Raw genomic sequence first — 17,325 nt, forward strand, 5'->3', positions numbered from 1 at the left:
TTACCACATACAGTTTTCTATATGTAAATAAAACAAAGCACCTGGGGCAGAAAAACAACCCCAGGAAACTAGGCATTTTGCCACTGGGATACTTTTTAAAAACCCCAGCCTATGTAATGTTCTGGGTTAGGAAAACTACTTATTGACCTTTTTTCATAACACTGTGGCCAAAAGTCCATCTAAGGTGCTTTAGAGATAGTCCTTCATGGCAAACTCATGACCTCCCCTGATAAATATTTACTTCAACAAAGATATGCTCTTGGGTTTGAAATATCTCCTGAGGTACAAAAACGTAATTTTTAATTTTATACATTATATATGAATTCAATAAATTCATGAAATTTTATGTTAGTTTTTTTTAATTTATTGGGTATAATAGGGTTTAAAAAAAATAACCAAAGTTTGGCTAGGGGCAGAAATATACCCTAAATGTAACTGTGCAATTTCTTACAGGGCTGTTTGATGTTAATGTTTAAGTTTTCATTATTCAATTGCATCAGTGGATGTACTATTTGCAGTGATTTTTGCCCCCCTGGGTTAAAACAGTCCTGGCAATGTTCTGAATTATAAACTAGAAAACGGAGTTCTTGCCTGTCTTAAAACAAGTAGTTTCCCTGTCCTGTTTTCTTCCCCTGCTTGGTGTCTTATCTTCTGGATAAAAAGAAAACTGCTCTCCAAACTTTTCATGTCTTCATGTTTTTATTTTTACAGCCTCAGCGTTAGATGTCAAAAAGCTTGCAAGTGGCATTTCCACCCCTGGATTGAGTACAGCCAGGTTAGCATGGAGGTTGGTGGTCCAAACTATACAATGACAGATTATGCAAATCCTCCCAGGAACGGCTAATCAATCACTGGGGTGTGAGTGGAATGCAGCTGATCTCTGAATTAGCTTCTGCTGGAATGTGTTCGTGTGTAACCCCACACTGTCTGAATGACATCACAACAGCTCCTAGTCCTTGAAAACCTTGAGGATGATTAGCTGAAGGAATTGGCTGCTTCTGCCAATCATAATCCTCCCAAGCCGCCTTTATAGTTCTGGAGACATGAGGGGGAAAGGGAGGGAGAGGGAAAAGAGGAGGACAGCCAGGCAAGAGGCACAGCCAGCCACAGCAGCGGCAGCAGCAGGAGCAGCTGGTATTCGGGTGATTAAGTAGTTCTCATCGCCTTTTTGCTGTTCTGTGACTGCTCCCTGGTGTAATTCCTATGTCCGAAAAGGAAGCTGCATTTAAACAGCGGACAGAACAGAGGTTTGAATCATTCCAGCTGGCTGCTTGTTTTGAATAGGGACTGTGTGAATAAATAAAAAATGTGACTGTTCCAGAGGAGTTCGGTGGATGAGAGATGGAGCGAGAGAAGCCTCCCTGGGATACTGTTCAAGCAGCAGGCACGAGATTGGCAAAGGGGGAAAGGGAACAATTCCTTGCACACTCCCGGGAACTAAACGAAGACACCTCAGGAGCTGTCTTCCCTATACCCTCATGCTTAGGAGGAACCCTTACTTGAAAAGGATCTCTCTTTGGGTAAGTTGTGCTTTAGTTTGCAGGGAGAGTAGCTTGGCATGAGTTGTGATGCTGTTTTGTGGATATTTGTATGGAATATGTCTAGTTATGAATAATGAATATAATATGGGGAGATATTACACCTATGTCAGGAAATGGTTAGGAAATGAAGCCCATTTACAAAGTATATTTTGGAGAACTGGGGTGGGAGGATTGAAGAAATCTGGTGTTTCTTACTAAAGTTTCAGGGCGGTACTATTTTATGTAGCTACACTGAGGGTAAATTCAAGAAATATCTGTCCATTGAATGATGAAAATGTGCCTGAAAACTGGAAAGCTATAGTAAGTTACAGAAAATTAGAGAACAAGGAGAAACCGGAATAATTCAGTTGATGCTTTTCCTCTGGAGTTATACTTTCTACTCCTTGTTTCTCACTTTCTGTGAGAAGATCCTGTGAAAAACTGAGCACACCAAAAGGCTATGATTACCATGGAGGATACTTAAATGGAACCATTTAATGCTCTTCTCTTGGCAATTAATTTGGAAGGAAGGTAGAAATGGGCAAATTGGTTCTGTTCTGCTGGTTTTGTAGTTAAACAACATCTGTCTGGGACATTTAAGAGAGACTGATTGTTCCATGGCCTGTGAGTACCAATTGATAGTTTGAGTGTGTGGGGCTATGAGAGAGATCTGAGGTGAAAAGTGCTTACTACTCCAGAGTTAGAGCAAGAAGACTCCCGGGCAGCTTTGTCTTCCAGCTTACTCTGTGGCCCCAAGTCATCACTGTTGGGAATAAGCATTTGAAACACATCTGTTCCTAGAAGTGAATCATACTTTCCATGCAAACAGTAAGTTAGTGTAACCTAAGAGAAGCAGGACTGACTGTTTCTAAAGTATATCATACCACCCCCACTGCCCCCAATCTAGCTTGCTGCTCATTAAGATAAACCACTTTCCACATTTAGGCACCAAGCTATGTAAACCTGGCCTAGAATTTTGTTGAAAACCCAGAGTCCCATGAAGGTTATGGTGCTGAGAGCACTTACATATAGGAAACTTTGAAATCACTGTGACTTGTGTCTAAGGAATGTGTTCTGAACCCACCCCTCTAGATCAGTCTTATTGGCATTAATGGAACGACAGTCTCTGGGGAGATAAAGTAACTCATTGGTAATGCTTGGCAAGCAGAGGGTTCTGAGTTCTATTTCTGGCATCTCTTATTTTAAAAATCACATTTAAAGTTGCAGGGAAATAGGCTTTCTTTGCCTGAGATTCTGGGGAGCAGTTGTCAGAGTAGACAACACTAAGTTAGATGGGCCCCAAAGCTAACTCAATATAAGCCAGTTTGCTCAACTGACTCACACAAGCTCATATCCTGCCACATTTTTTTAAGCCTTGAAGGCGCTACTGAACTCTTGCTCAGGTCAAAAAAAGTGTCTTTCAAATGTCTCTGGACTGTTCACAAGAGCAATCTATGTCAGATGATGGGAGTCTTTAAATAGCTTAGCTAGGTGCCGAAACATTGAAGATTATGTTTTAACATGTTGTACCTCTTCTTAAGCTTACAGCCCATCTCTGATCCCTGTTTAATGGTCTACTGAAAGCCAGACATTAGCAGTACAGTGCCAGCCTGGCACAGGTTGAGCTCTTTCTGTAATGCTGCTCAACAGTTCTCCTCTGCCTCATCAATTTGATGGAATAAAACAAAGCCTGGGAATTAGTTTTAAATATAAATAGCAATGGCTGAGTCATAGACCACTTGCCTGTCATTAACTCCACTCTTTCTATTAAGCAGTGCTCTAAGGGAAACCCATAACTTCAGCAACACTTATTATGACTTTGTGACTATCACAATTATAACTTCTAGGTTGCTTAGCAATGTGATCCTGACCATTCTCTGGTTTTGTTTCAAGGCATGTAAGGAAACATAAAATGGGATCTGTGCAGGAATTCAGCTCTCTATTAAAGTGAAGTCCATTTAGACACATGCCATACATTACAGCGGATCACTGCCACCACATCTTGATGGTAATGTGCAGAGAAATAAGGTCTCATCTTCACTTGGAAACACATTTAAAAATAAATCTTTTTACTTGCAAGGAAAGCCAGCTACAAAACTCAGAAATATCTGTTTTGTGCTATGTTTTATTTCATGGGGCTGTTTGTTTGCTTTTTGTTTTCAACAAAATATTTTTAATCTAGATAGGTAAAATATTATCAAATCCCATTGTGCAGTCTGTGAAAGATGGCTAGAGAAATATTCTAGGAAACTGTATGTTTCTTCTAGCTCACTTCCTTTACCTAAAAATTACTTCCATTCCAAAAATTACTTCCATTTGCATTCCAAAATTGTGAAAAGTTTCCTGAAGGAAATCAGAAATTTGACTCCATTTTTGCAAATGTTTTCAACATTCAAAACATGTTAAAGCCAATAAATTACTTTAGAATATGTGTATTGCCATTGAGACATGGAGAAATTATGGACCATTTTTTCATTAGCCTAGTATAAATGTTTAGCGAACAGCAAGTATTTATGCTGTCTCATGAAAAAATTGTTGAGCAGTCATTGGTTAAAATCCCATTTTAATTTTTGATTCATCAGGTGGTTCTGGGTAATCTGCTTTCTGTTTTCTCAGTCCCTTATCCCATTCTAACAGGTGAATAATAACAGCTTTCATTCCTGAGTTCCATATTGTGATGAAGCTATAGGGATTTACACTAAAGTAGTTCCATTGAAATGAATGAGATTATAGCAGTGTGAAAGATAAAAGAACAGCATGCACAATATTCAATGGGTATGTGGGAGGGGGAATCTTTCATTTATGCAGTACTTGAATTCCTGGGGTCAATTTACACATCTCTGTTTTTCTGGGGAAGATAATTTCTGTCAGAAGGAAATAAGAATTGACTATAGTGTATGGAGTGTCACACACATTTTTGTTTGTTTTTTGTATTTCAGAAATAAGGATCAGGCAGTCATGCATACAGCCACCTCCAATATTTCTCTATAGCAAAGAAAGTTAAAGGGATGAAGTCTGTAGTTTGCTGTGATGTAATGGAACCCTTTGCTCCCACTGGTATCTGTGGCAGAGCAGACTGTGGGATTCATAAGCAGCTCCTTGATACTGATGCAATCATATCCCTGTGTACAAACTCTGTAGAATGTCAGCAGACAAAATAGGAATGTTATTGGCTGGCCTGTAGCCAGACCAGACAAGTCTTGCTGTTGGTTTTGTGCTAAATTTCATTAAAACATGGGAAAGTATGCCATTTTGTACCTGAACCTTGTCTCTGAAGAGTTTTCATTTCATATTGGCAATCCTACCTTTTCTGCTAATGAGAAGCTAACGTGGCTGTACTTAATAATAAGTCCTCATTTCATACAGCATGCTGTCAAAAATACTCTCAACAGGGTTGGCCACAAAAAAAAAAGAAGAAGAGCAAATGTCCTTAATATTAAATTTCATAGGAGAATTGATTTTCACCTATAAAAATTGGCTGGAGGAAGAAAATGAATACCATGCATACTAAGCTAAAATATTTATTACTAGTAAGAGTAGTAAGAAAAGATGAGTTAGGTTCTACAACTAAGCCATAACCACAACTATCGTATATGGATGGTTTTTCATGCAATCCTAAACAGAGTGCTACCTTTTAAATCCCATTAACTTCAATGTATTTAAAAGGGTACAATTCTATTTCGAATTTCACTGTAAATTGCCAGAATATTAATCTGGAACCTAAAGTGTACAGTTTGTCATCTATTTTTTTTTTAAGAACAAATGTTTATGTAGACATATCCTTACAGGAATTTCTTGCCATCTTGGTTCATTTTTTACAGCAATAGACTCTAGTGGTTACAAGCAATGGTCATACCTTGTGAAAGTCTCAATTCAGTGAATCTTCTCAGTGGCCTTGAACAAACTTTACCTTTTCCAGTTTCATTTAACTTATCTCCAATCTGTTGTATGCAGGCTTGCCTGTAACATGGAGTAAATCATACTGACCTATCTTTTCATAAATATTACTGATATTTTCTATGCAAAGCATATAGCTTTTACATATTTCTAAGACATAAAAATAGGTAAAGTATTAAGGAGTATTTGCATATTACAATGATCTATATTACATATATACAGCTGCAAGATTCATGTCCATTAAGTGATGGATCAACCAGGGTCACAGATGGAGATGGTCCTCATCCCAAAATTGTCCCCTAGCATTGTACTTTACTTTTACCCAAGTATGGCAAACTTTTACCGGCATGGAATTTTGGAAAGAAGTGCACTTTGATGCACCACTGGGATAGGAGTTCTCTGCCCTTGGTGATGTACTTAGGGATGTGTGTTCAGATATTTATGGCCCAAATATATATAAACGGTTTTTGGTAAATTTTGGATATATTCAGGTATCGGGATGGTATATGGCATTTTTTAGGATACCAGCAAATGTGCCTCCAAACATTCGAGAAATTTGGGAATTATATGGGAATTTGAGTATGGCATTTAAGGCTTCCAGGATTGTGTTTCTTTGATTTTACACTCGGCCTGTGTCAGTGTCTTCTTGCCATGTCTTAGTACTGGCTAGTCAAGTTGATTTGGTGTTGATTTTCTGATTTGACATTGATTCTGTTGGACTTGCAACAGTGTCCTTTGCTTAAGATGATTGTCTGGTTTAACACTGGTTGTGTTGGGCTTGCCACATACATCTGTGGTTCTCTTGAGATTCTCTAGTTTGACATTTGTTCTGTTGGGCTTATTGCTCTTGCTTGTATACAAGTGACCATTATCATGGAGGAATGACTTTTATTGCCTGCATCTGATTAGTGAATTCTGTCTTTGTTTGGCTTCTCCTATCCTAGCCACACTAATCCATGCTTTCCTAATTTCCAGACTGGTAATTATGTAGCGCCTCCTAGTGTGAATGCTTTGAAAAGCAGAAAAACATCTCCTTTTGTGACTGTTTTGTTGCCAGGAGGACTGGTTTTATATGTCACTGCTAAAAAAAAAAGCCCCTGTTTTCTCCCTATTTTTTATAATATTTGTTTCATCTGAATAGCCAGAGGAACATTCAAAATACTGAGATCAATTTACAAAACACGTTGGCTTGGATCCTGCAATCAGGCTGAACTGATGGAAGGGATTTCTGTCAGCAGAGCAGGACTTCCTTGCCTTTTCCCTCTTTGTGCAGCCCAAAATGCTGCTCTTGGAGTCAGGGACCACTAGTAGCACCACAAGGGTATCAAAGATCTGCAGCAATAGGGAGAATTAGGTGACAATTGTCCCCCTCTATTAGTGTAATTTTTTTTCCATAGGATCAAAGCCTTTGAGATAGAACTGTTTGGTGAAATACAGTAAAGAATTTTGCCAAATAAACACAATAAAATGGACCACAGAAAACTGTAGGGCACTTGATGTGAGATCACACTCTCTGACTTTCTACCTTCGTTGCCATTGTTTGCTGTTGCTGCACACCACTGGAAAAGTCCCAAATCTAGAAGGTAGTAGAGGGATTCTGACTGGCAGCATTTCTGTATTTTTTTAATGGTCATGGCAATTATTGCCAACAATACACCGGGCATTCACATATTATGCTTTCCACTTAAATATGCTCCCCTACCAGCACTATGCAGAAGATCCATCTGTGTGAGAAGTGATCATAAACATGCTGGCCCTCATGAGCTCTGAGCCATTTGCATGGTAAGAATGTGCAGAGGAAGTGCCCACATGCATGCCCCTTCACTTTGATCAGCACTATTTGGAAAGCAGCATTGCCAATCACAGAATGTGTGTATAAAAATGGGTTCCATTGCACATTCACATCTGGCAGATATCTCTGTGGTTGTGCTGGGCCAGGTTATTTGTTCCTGTTCTCCTTCTCAATGTAGTGAATCACGGTGCAGATGGGTCAACTACATAGTGGTATCATGCATCTAGGTAGCAGAAGGAAGATGTTTCTTGTTATATGTAGGACCACAGTCTTGTCCTTTTAAATATCAAAATAAAACCAGACAGTCGTGACTGATCTTGAGGAACCTGTAGAGGTCTACAGGGATTTCACAGCAATCTTCTGCTTTTGATTTCAGACGTGAATGTTGTTGCTCTACTCTTATGGACAATGGTCTCAGATTTTTTAAAATCTGATTCTGTCCAATTTATTTTAAGATGGTGTTGGAGAATCAACAATTGGATTGGATGCACAAACTCTTATATAAATAAAGTGGACTGCCCATTCTGATGTGCTTTCTAGTTCACATTCCATTCCAAAACAAATCACCATGCATTTGTGAGCCCACTGATATCAAACAGTTTTATGTAACTGCTTTTGTTGGGGAAAGAAACCTTGCACACACAGCATTTGTTCAGGAAAATAAAGATAATCTGAAATCTTCCAGTGTTCCAATGCACATCCTGAAGGATATTAATGCAATGCAGAAAGCACCACTAAAACAGATTTTACACATCCCTAAAAATAAGAATTAAACTGTAGAGCTAGAATCAGAGAGTCATGTTCTAAGTCTTAATGTGTGCAATAGTTACCAGGTTTCTTCCTTTTTGCACCAACCTGTCTGTTAGCCCTTGAAATTCAGGAGCTAATGCAACATGAGAAGATGGCATCAGGGGAAAATCAGTTCTTCCATGCAATAACACACCTCTCAATCCCAGTCTAAGTCTTGATCCCAGCTGCCAAATTTATATGCAACATCTGTCTTCCCAGCTAGATTTCTGCCTTCTGGAGTTGTAATTGTAGAAACATGGCTTCAGGCCTTGCTCTTGCCATTAAGCAGGACTATGCAGCTTCACATATTCAGCTCCACATAGCCTGCAAAACAGAAATGTTTTGCCAGGCATACAGCTGAAGCAGTAAAGTTCCATCTAGACTAGCATCCCCTATTCACCTCACTGCCACCCACTCTGTCACTATACCAGTCTCCTCCAACACACAGGCTGCACAACCTCACTTTGATAAATTTGTTATTCGTGCCTAAGTTGCCATCTGATCTAAATTTGTGACTTGTTGCTATGTTAACTTGTTTTTAATTTATAACTAATAACTTTTTTTAACTTGTTACCTGCCCTGAGCCTTGCTCACAGGGAAGGGTGAACTAAAAGTCTAATAAAATAAATAAATATGCCCCTAACTGGCAGTCTTTAAGCAGCAGCTGGATAAACACTTTTTAGGGATTCTCTAGGCTGATCCTGCATTGAGCAGGCAGTTGGACTAGATGACCTGGATGTTCGCTTTCAATCCTGTGATTTTATGAAAAGCAATAACTGAAAATTGTGGACTTTTAATAAACTAACTGGAGTAGGAACACCCTATAAATTACATTCTTGTTAAGGGATTTATTGGTGGGGTCTTCCTTAATAAAGTATAAATCAGGCTTTAACATAAGAAAATTTTCTGGGTCCTTTAAAATAAGCTATGAGACTTTGCTTTATCAGTCTTTGATATGAAAAAAGATGTTAAGAGCTATCAACCCTACCATTTTGGGGGGATATTATTGAGTGGTGGCAGAACAGCTAGTTTTTCGGGGTAACACATCTGCCTTCGACCCATTTCAATTGGCCTTCAGAAGAAGAAGAAGAGATTGGATTTATACACTGCCTTTCACTACTTGAAGGAGTCTCAGAGAGGCTCTCCTTTCCCACCCTTTCCCACCCCGCAACAGACACCCTGTGAGGTAGGCAGAGCTGAGAGAACTCTAACAGAAACTGCTCTTGAGAGAAACAACTCTGCAAGAACTTGTGACTGACTCAAGATCACATCAGCAGGTGCATGCAGAGGAGTGGGGAATCAAACCCAGTTCTCCAGATAAGAGTCCATGCACTTAACCACTACACCAGACAGGCTCCCCAAGACTAGGCTTGGGGACCTATGTAGCAGCAGTTTCCATAATTGATTGATCAAGGTAATTCTTTCCTACTATTTTATTGTATTGAATCTGATTGTTGCTTTTGATACTATCCATCATGACATTTTGTTACACTATCTGGCAAGGAGGATGAGGGCAGGAGGTGTGAAGTACATATGTACTTCTTATGGAGCTGTTGCTAAGAGTGCCTTCCAGTTGTTTCATCCAGTGCATAAACTGATTTCCCTGTTGAACCCAACTGCTTAATCCATGCTATCAGGACTTTTTTGAGCAGGAACGCACAGGAACGCAGTTCTGGCTGGCTTGGTGTCAGGGAGTATGGCCTAATATGCAAGTTAGTCTTTTCTGGGCTTTTTCTACAAAAAAAGCCCTATGTAAAACAATGGTGATATCAGGGGGTGTGGCCTAAATTGCAAATTAGTTCCTGCTGGGCTTGTTCTGCAAACAAAGTCCTGCATGCTACTATAACCACTTTTGTGGAGTGCTTCCCCACTGCCAGTGAGCAGGCCGGTGGGAAGGAAATTCTACCTCCAACTGGCCCAAAAGGTGATGTGATGACAACACAAACCCTAAAGTTTTGCCCAAAAACTAGAGTGTAACCCCTCGATGTTGGCAATGTGATGTCATCACTTCTGGGTCCAGAAGTTCCTAGAAACGACCCAGGATCCCCCTGCTGACTGCAAGGTAGAACCTAGCAACTCTACCTTTATGTGTAGATGCCTTTAAAACTAATTGAGAAGCCTCAACTGGTTCAGACCACAGCAGCTTCTCTAGGGTTGTCAACCTACAAGGGGCACCCGGCAATCTCTTGGTTAGCACTCTTTTTGTAAGAGCTGCTCAAGACAATAATTGCTTTGGAAGATGAACTCTGTGGCATTACATCCTGCTATGATCCCTCCTGCACAACCTCACTTTGATAAATCCCTCCTGCCCCTCAAACTGCACCTTCACCAGGCTCCATCCCCAGAATCTCTAGATATTCCTCTACTCAGAACTGGGAACCCTACTTATGAAGACATGTTATTTTGACATATTAAACCTTTCTTGGAGCAAATCCAGGCTCGTTTAAGGTTATGGTGTTAAGTATTAATACTTAAATTCATGATGCTATGCTGTACCTCACATACCTGAAGTATCGGCTGTGCCTGTATACCTCTGTGAGCCTTTGTCCATAAAGGCAATGCCTTTTCTTTTTCCCCTCTTCCAGCATTTTTTAAATGCCTCTGTTGATGCTTCAGAACAAGCCCCACAAGAACTTAGAGCCATCCCAGTCTTCTTTTTGTAAAGCTTCTAATGAGGTACTCTTTAAAGAGCATTTGGATTCGTCCTGTAGGGACTGAATTAGTAGTGCTGGCTGAAGAATCAAAATCTACATAAAATATTTTATTGGTATTTCAGAACTCTTTATCAAGCAGATATTACAAAAATTTAAAATGCAGGGGGAAAGCTGATTTTCTAGGTCCAAATCTTAAGATCCTGTCATGTCAGCTATTGATGGTAGGTGCTGATAACATCACAGATTCTAGTCACTGGAGAGCCAGTTTGGTGTAGTGGTTAAATGTGCGGACTCTTATCTGGGAGAACCGGGTTTGATTCCCTACTCCTCCACTTGCACCTGCTAGCATGGCCTTGGGTCAGCCATAGCTCTGGCAGAGGTTGTCCTTGAAAGGGCAGCTGCTGTGAGAGCCCTCTCCAGCCCCACCCACCTCACAGGGTGTCTGTTGTGGGGGAGGAAGGTAAAGGAGATTGTGAGCCGCTCTGAGACTCTTCGGAGTGGAGGGCAGGATATAAATCCAATATCTTCTTCTTCTTCAATTGCTGAAGGTGTTAGATTACAACATTTGCATTTTAGAAAAAAGGAACAAACAAGGGAGGGTCATCTTGTTTTTTTTAAAAAAAGAAGAGTCCAGCAAGGTCCAAATGTCATCTAAAATTCTACACAAGAAGCACAGTTCTCTTTGCAAGCTGACAACAGGTGGACTCACTTGGAAGCCTTTGTTTTAACAACAGTTGAGATAAATTTATGATGGTTACAAGGTATATCAAATGGAAGTTAAATTAAACAGTCTTTTCCCCCATGTGTTTTCCATCCTGTTGACACACTCATTAATAAGGTATGGCTTGCTGATACGTTATCATCACTGTTTTGTGTTTTATACTGTTTGCACGTGGGAGTTTTATTGATTACATTATTTGCTCTGAACCTGCAGTTTTGCAGAGAAGATATTTTAATAAATAAACAGTACCTGCTGACAGGGGGCTTCTGAGGATGTAGCATGTTGGTGTTTCAAGAAATTATTTACACTTTTGCACAACCCACATATATTTATTAGAATATAAATATATTTCTAGAATATAAATATATAGAATATAAATTTGTATTTATAGAATATAAATATTCTCACTTTTCTCACTTTCACAGTGGCTTAAAGCAGCTGCTACAAAAACAGTGCTAACCAAGCATAAAAACACAAAAAAGCATATAAAATGTACTTAATGTGTTAATCTGTATTTGCGACTGCACTAGTTCGCCACTACTGTTCAAATTAATAGTCACTTTCACTATACAAAACACTCTCTCCTCCTTAGGAAGTCACTCTGCATCTCTTAGCCAAAAGGCAAATGACTTCTCACAAACATTGTCTTGAGGTATTTCAGTCAGTACTGAACCCGCAAGGATGGGAAATGTTACTAATATAAATAAGAGGGAATCCCATTTTTGAAAGGTTTTCTGCGGCTTCTCTGTCTTCATTTTGGTTTCAGAGGGGTAGCCATATTAGCCTGTTTCAGCAAAAATTAACATTGTGAAGGTATGTGAAAGAATAACAAAACTGTATTCCCACATAAGCTTTTGAGCCTAGATCCTTTCTCCAGATGTGATATAGAGGTGTTAGTTAACTTACTAAAATACTGAATGGTCTCTGTACTTTTCTTCATTAGATTTGACTTCTGTAATTGCATTTCATCTTGTGGTTCCAGCATTTCTTGGACCATTGACCTTTCAGAGGTTTAATACCTCTTATGCAAAAGGTCTGCCTATGAGGATCCATGATACTGCATCTAAAGAACTAAATTCTAGTCCACGAAAAGTTTATGCTGGAATGAAATTTTGTTATTTATTAAAAATGCCACAAAGTTGCTGTTTCATTCAGCTCATAACTACAGCAACAGCAGTAGACAAGCCACCAAATTCTAGAGGTCAACATAATTCCATAAGATGCTCCAAGACACATTTTGAGTGTCTAACACTACTACCTGATTCCATTCATATCCACCTCCTTATCAGAGTACAGAGGGGAAAAGACCACTTCTAGCTTGCTTGATAGTTATTGTTATCTTAAGAAATTCCATCCCTGTTCCATATATTTATACTTATTTTAATTGCATATAAGCCCAATATAAGAGTTTTTGAAATGACTACATATAAATAAAATTGCCAGAACAATCATATACAGAAGAGAAAACAAGTGCTGGGTACACATTCTGCAGTTTTTTTAAAGTTATTAGTATTATTGTACCATTGACATTTTCAGTTTCTTACAGTGCAGTCCTAAACCGAGTGCAACCCTTCTATGTCCTTTGACTTCAATGAACTTGCATTCTAAACTTATTTCAGATAGAGTTCTTCTACACAAATTATAGCAGAACCTTGGTGTTCCCCAGGCTGCACATTGGACCGTATACAAATTGGTCAGCTCGAAGAATGGAGAAGCAATAGTCTTCGAATATAGCAAACTGAAAACAGAACCTGGATCCTTTTCCTTTTGGTGGATATATTTAGCATTAGACATTGCCCTGACCAGGATAGCCCAGGCTAGCTTGATCCTGTCAGGGTTGGCCCTGGCCATTATTTGGTCAGGAGACCTCCAAGTAATACTAGGACTGTGGCCTGGAGGCAGGCAATGACAAACCACCTACGGGGTTGCCAAAAGTCAGTTGTGATTTGCCAGCAATTTCTACCATCACACCATCAGACATTAAAAATCTGGCCTTGGATCAAAAGAACCACATGGAACAAAATTTATGAAACAGATCATTTGCCAGTTTCTTTTTCTAAGTGCAGCTACCTCCATTCCCTGAAAAGCTGTTTCTGATTGTGGGAAAGTCCTTTAAATGTCTTCAAAATCTGAGGTGGTTGCTGTAGGAAGGAAGAATCAATGAAAATACACCCCTCCTTGTCTGAAACTTACTTGTGCAAGAGTTCACAGAAGTAAAAAAAAAGGATATTTTTTTGCTTCCAGTTTTTGGAATCTAAGCTCCTTTCTCTTACTAAGTATGTAATCAAACATTCTAAGATGCAACACCTGAATTCATTGGAAATACTCCACAGCTAAATAGTATGCAGGAATTTGGAAAACTTTCAGTCATAAAGTGAGATCTCTTTCCCACTTTAAAGGGGTTAGTGGGATTATTCATTCTGCCTACATTATATTTTAGTGCATTATGACATTTTATATTTTATATTAACAGGGCCCCACCCATTTAACAGACAACAATAACAATGTATACAGGAAACATTCAGTGTGGTAATACTATGAGTCTCGCACCCCACAAAAAAAAAAAAGATAGTAGGATAATGCACTGATTGAAAAGTACACACAAATTGTGGCATAAATTCTGAATACCTAAAAAAGATTAGCAATCTTTTAATTTAATTAATCTGCTTATTTAAAATATTTGTATTCTGCCTTATCTCTTTAGATGCATGTAAAGGCTGATTTCCTATTTGAGTGGTCTACCACATCAATATATTCCTGTTGCTCTTGTCCTTCTGTTACAAGCTTGTCTAAACTCAGCCCACTATGGCTGAGTTAACATTCTGTGAACCAGTTAACATTCTGTGAACTGCAAATGGGGTGCATGGAATTCAGCAAGGTAGATAGCATTTCTCTTTAGCTTGGAGAAACGTCGACTGCGGGGTGACATGATAGAGGTTTACAAGATAATGCATGGGATGGAGAAAGTAGAGAAAGAAATACTTTTCTCCCTTTCTCACAATACAAGAACTCGTGGGCATTCAATGAAATTGCTGAGCAGAAAGGTTAAAACAGATAAAAGGAAGTACTTCTTCACCCAAAGGGTGATTAACATGTGGAATTCACTGCCACAGGAGGTGGTGGCGGCCACAAGCATAGCCACCTTCAAGAGGAGGTTAGATAAAAATATGGAGCAGAGGTCCATCAGTGGCTATTAGCCACAGTGTGTGTGTGTGCGCGTAATATATATATATATATATATAATTTGGCCGCTGTGTGATACAGAATGTTGGACTGGATGGGCCATTGGCCTGATCTAACATGGCTTCTCTTATGTTCTTATAGCAAATATTTATTCATATACCATCACTGTGCTATTGCTTGTTTAGAATACTCCACATGCAGTAGGATTTCCAGTTGTGGGCTGGGAAATACGTGGAGATCTTGGGAATGGACCCTGAGGAAGGTAGGGTTTAGGGATGGGAAAAACCTCAGCAAGGTATAATGCCAAAGAGTCCATGCTCCAAATCTAGGCTTCCCAATCCCCAGGTCCCAGCGGGGGATCCCCCGTTTTTACAGGCTTCTCCCTGCCCCCAGCCAGCGGGGGAAGCCCCACTCCCCCACAATCACCATGTAGTTTTAGAGCTCCTGCAGGTCCGTTTTTAAAATATGTGCCTTTAAGGCTGAGCAGGAAGCAGGAAACAGGAAGGGCTTTGGAGCACCCTTTGTTTTGCTTTCGTTTTCAGATCAAGAAAAGTTCTGCAGGAACAAGACCTAGTAAGTATTTGTGTGTAAGAGAGAGGGAGGGAGCAGGGGATTCCCTGGTTTGGAGGCCCTCCTCCCACTTTAGAAAGCAGGGGGGGAGGGAAATGTCTACTGGGCACTCTATTATTCCCTATGGAGAATGATTTCCATAGGGAATAATGGGGAATTGATCCACGGGTATTGGGGGCTCTGGGAGGGCTATGTTTTGAAGTAGAGGCACCATATTTTTAGTATAGCATCTAGTGCCTCTCCCCAAAATACTCCCCAAGTTTCAAAACGATTGGACCAGGGGGTCCAATTCTATGAGCCCCAAGAGATGGTACCCCATCCTTCATTATTTCCTGTGGAAGAAAGACATTTTAAAAGGTGTGCTGTCCCTTTAAATGTGATGGCCAGAACTCCCTTGGAGTTCAATTATGCTTGTCACACCCTTGTTCCTGGCTCCATCCCCCAATTTCTCTCCTGACTCTGCCCCCAAAGTCCCCAGATATTTCTTGAATTGGACTTGGCAACCCTATCCAAAGCAGCCATTTTCTCCAGATCATGGTCATCTGGAGATCAACTGTAATAGTGGGAAATCTTCAGGTGCCAAATGGAGGTTGGCAGCCCTGAATACAGCTCCAAAGTTATACAAATAACTCTTCAAATGGGGCAATTTTGGCTAGGAAAAGGTGGGAACCCCTCTCCCCACAACATGAGACAAATCAGGCTCATGCAGAATTGAAAAATGATGTTTTCCAAACAGCTGTGTGGCTATGGTGAAAGAGAATTGGTCCAGGGAACCCAACTTGTTAAGGGGGGGCGGGGTCATTGTGTAGTTTGGCCCTAAATAGAGGTAGTGGATGGGTATCCCCACATCTTAGGTCTAAAGTTCAGAATCTGATTCTCTTCTTACTGTTTTTAATTTTTCACAGTATAAATCAGCATATTGGGGAGTAGTAAAGACAAAAAATTGGAGAACTGCCGCACAATCTGGTAGTGCAAACGGTATAAACAGAGTCATCATTCACATTGATAGTGCGCTTCCTGTTTTGCTTTTAGTTTACCATGGTTGTTCACTTGCCAGCTGTGTGCCATAAAACCCACTAAGTATGTGTGCAAATTAATGTTGCTGTTTGAGCCTTCACATTTGCAATGCGTGGCCTTTTTATTTTTTAACAGAGCAACCTTAATGTTGCATTAATGCAGGTCTCTTGGCTGAAAGCGGAAAGCAAATCATACCTCAGAAACTTGATTGTGTTGTTGGCAGCGGTACAAAAACAGCAGTAAATGTAATATATATGGACTTCACCAAAGCATTTGATAGTGCCTCGCAAAAAGTTACTTGCAAAATTCAATTAAGTCAAATTGGCTCCGAGCAATGAGTTGACACATGCTCCAAAAGGTAGCCAAAAACTATTCTCAAAACTCTATGATAAATTTTAATGTATTGAATTGCAATTCCTCAGGGCTTGTCTAGGTGATAGCCCCAGGTTTGTTTAGTTATTCATTCGGTGTCTTTATTACTGCTGTGGTGTGGATCAGAGCAGAAACATTAGATTTGCAGATTTTAGAAGTATGAGCAAGGACATAAAAAAGCAATCATGAGACTGGTCATTTTTATAATGAAAGACTCTGAGATAAAAGCAGGTAACTCTATGCCAGATTCAGCCATTGATCTCTTGCACCAAACCTTTTACCACCTCACTAAAGGTTTTACCACAACCCTTTTACCATCTCACTACCACTACCCACCATGAAAGCACAATTTTTTAAAAAATAGCAGTGTAGCTAAACCCATATGTCTTACAGTCCTATGTCCTAAGCAGCACTACATCCTTCCAAACCCATTGACTTCAGTGGATTTAGAAGTTTGATTAGTCATTTTAAAGGCATACTGAATAAAGATGAACTTCTAGGTTATATAGTTGTGCCTTATTAATTTCAGTGTTATTCAGGTATGCTCATCTTTTAGCTTTTCATCTGTGGAACTGCAAAGGAAATTCAAAGTAGCTTTACAATGTATGTTGGTATATAAGCAAGCCTTTATTTTATGGTGACCACAACAGTTGACAATTTGTACTATGTTTTCCAACATGTGTGAAGAAGCAGGGAAATTATGCAAAACAAACATATCCAGATTTGTTCAGATCATCTGAATGGCTTGCTGAATGATCTGTTCCCTGCTCATGACCAGCTACTAGCAGGATATGAGCCACACCAGCAGGT

General features: G+C 39.7%; 1 protein-coding gene across 1 annotated transcript in view; it reads left to right on the forward strand.

Moving 5' to 3' along the window:
* The first annotated feature begins 934 nt into the window (after positions 1-934).
* The window catches only part of LOC132577249 (bifunctional heparan sulfate N-deacetylase/N-sulfotransferase 4), a 217,437-nt gene continuing 201,046 nt past the window's right edge, over positions 935-17,325 (forward strand). The window contains exon 1 of the transcript XR_009555816.1: positions 935-1,520. The gene's annotated coding sequence lies outside the window, so the exon portion shown is untranslated. The remainder of the gene's footprint in view (positions 1,521-17,325) is intronic.

This window comes from Heteronotia binoei, chromosome 9, assembly GCF_032191835.1.
Source record: "Heteronotia binoei isolate CCM8104 ecotype False Entrance Well chromosome 9, APGP_CSIRO_Hbin_v1, whole genome shotgun sequence".
Lineage (NCBI taxonomy): Eukaryota > Metazoa > Chordata > Lepidosauria > Squamata > Gekkonidae > Heteronotia > Heteronotia binoei.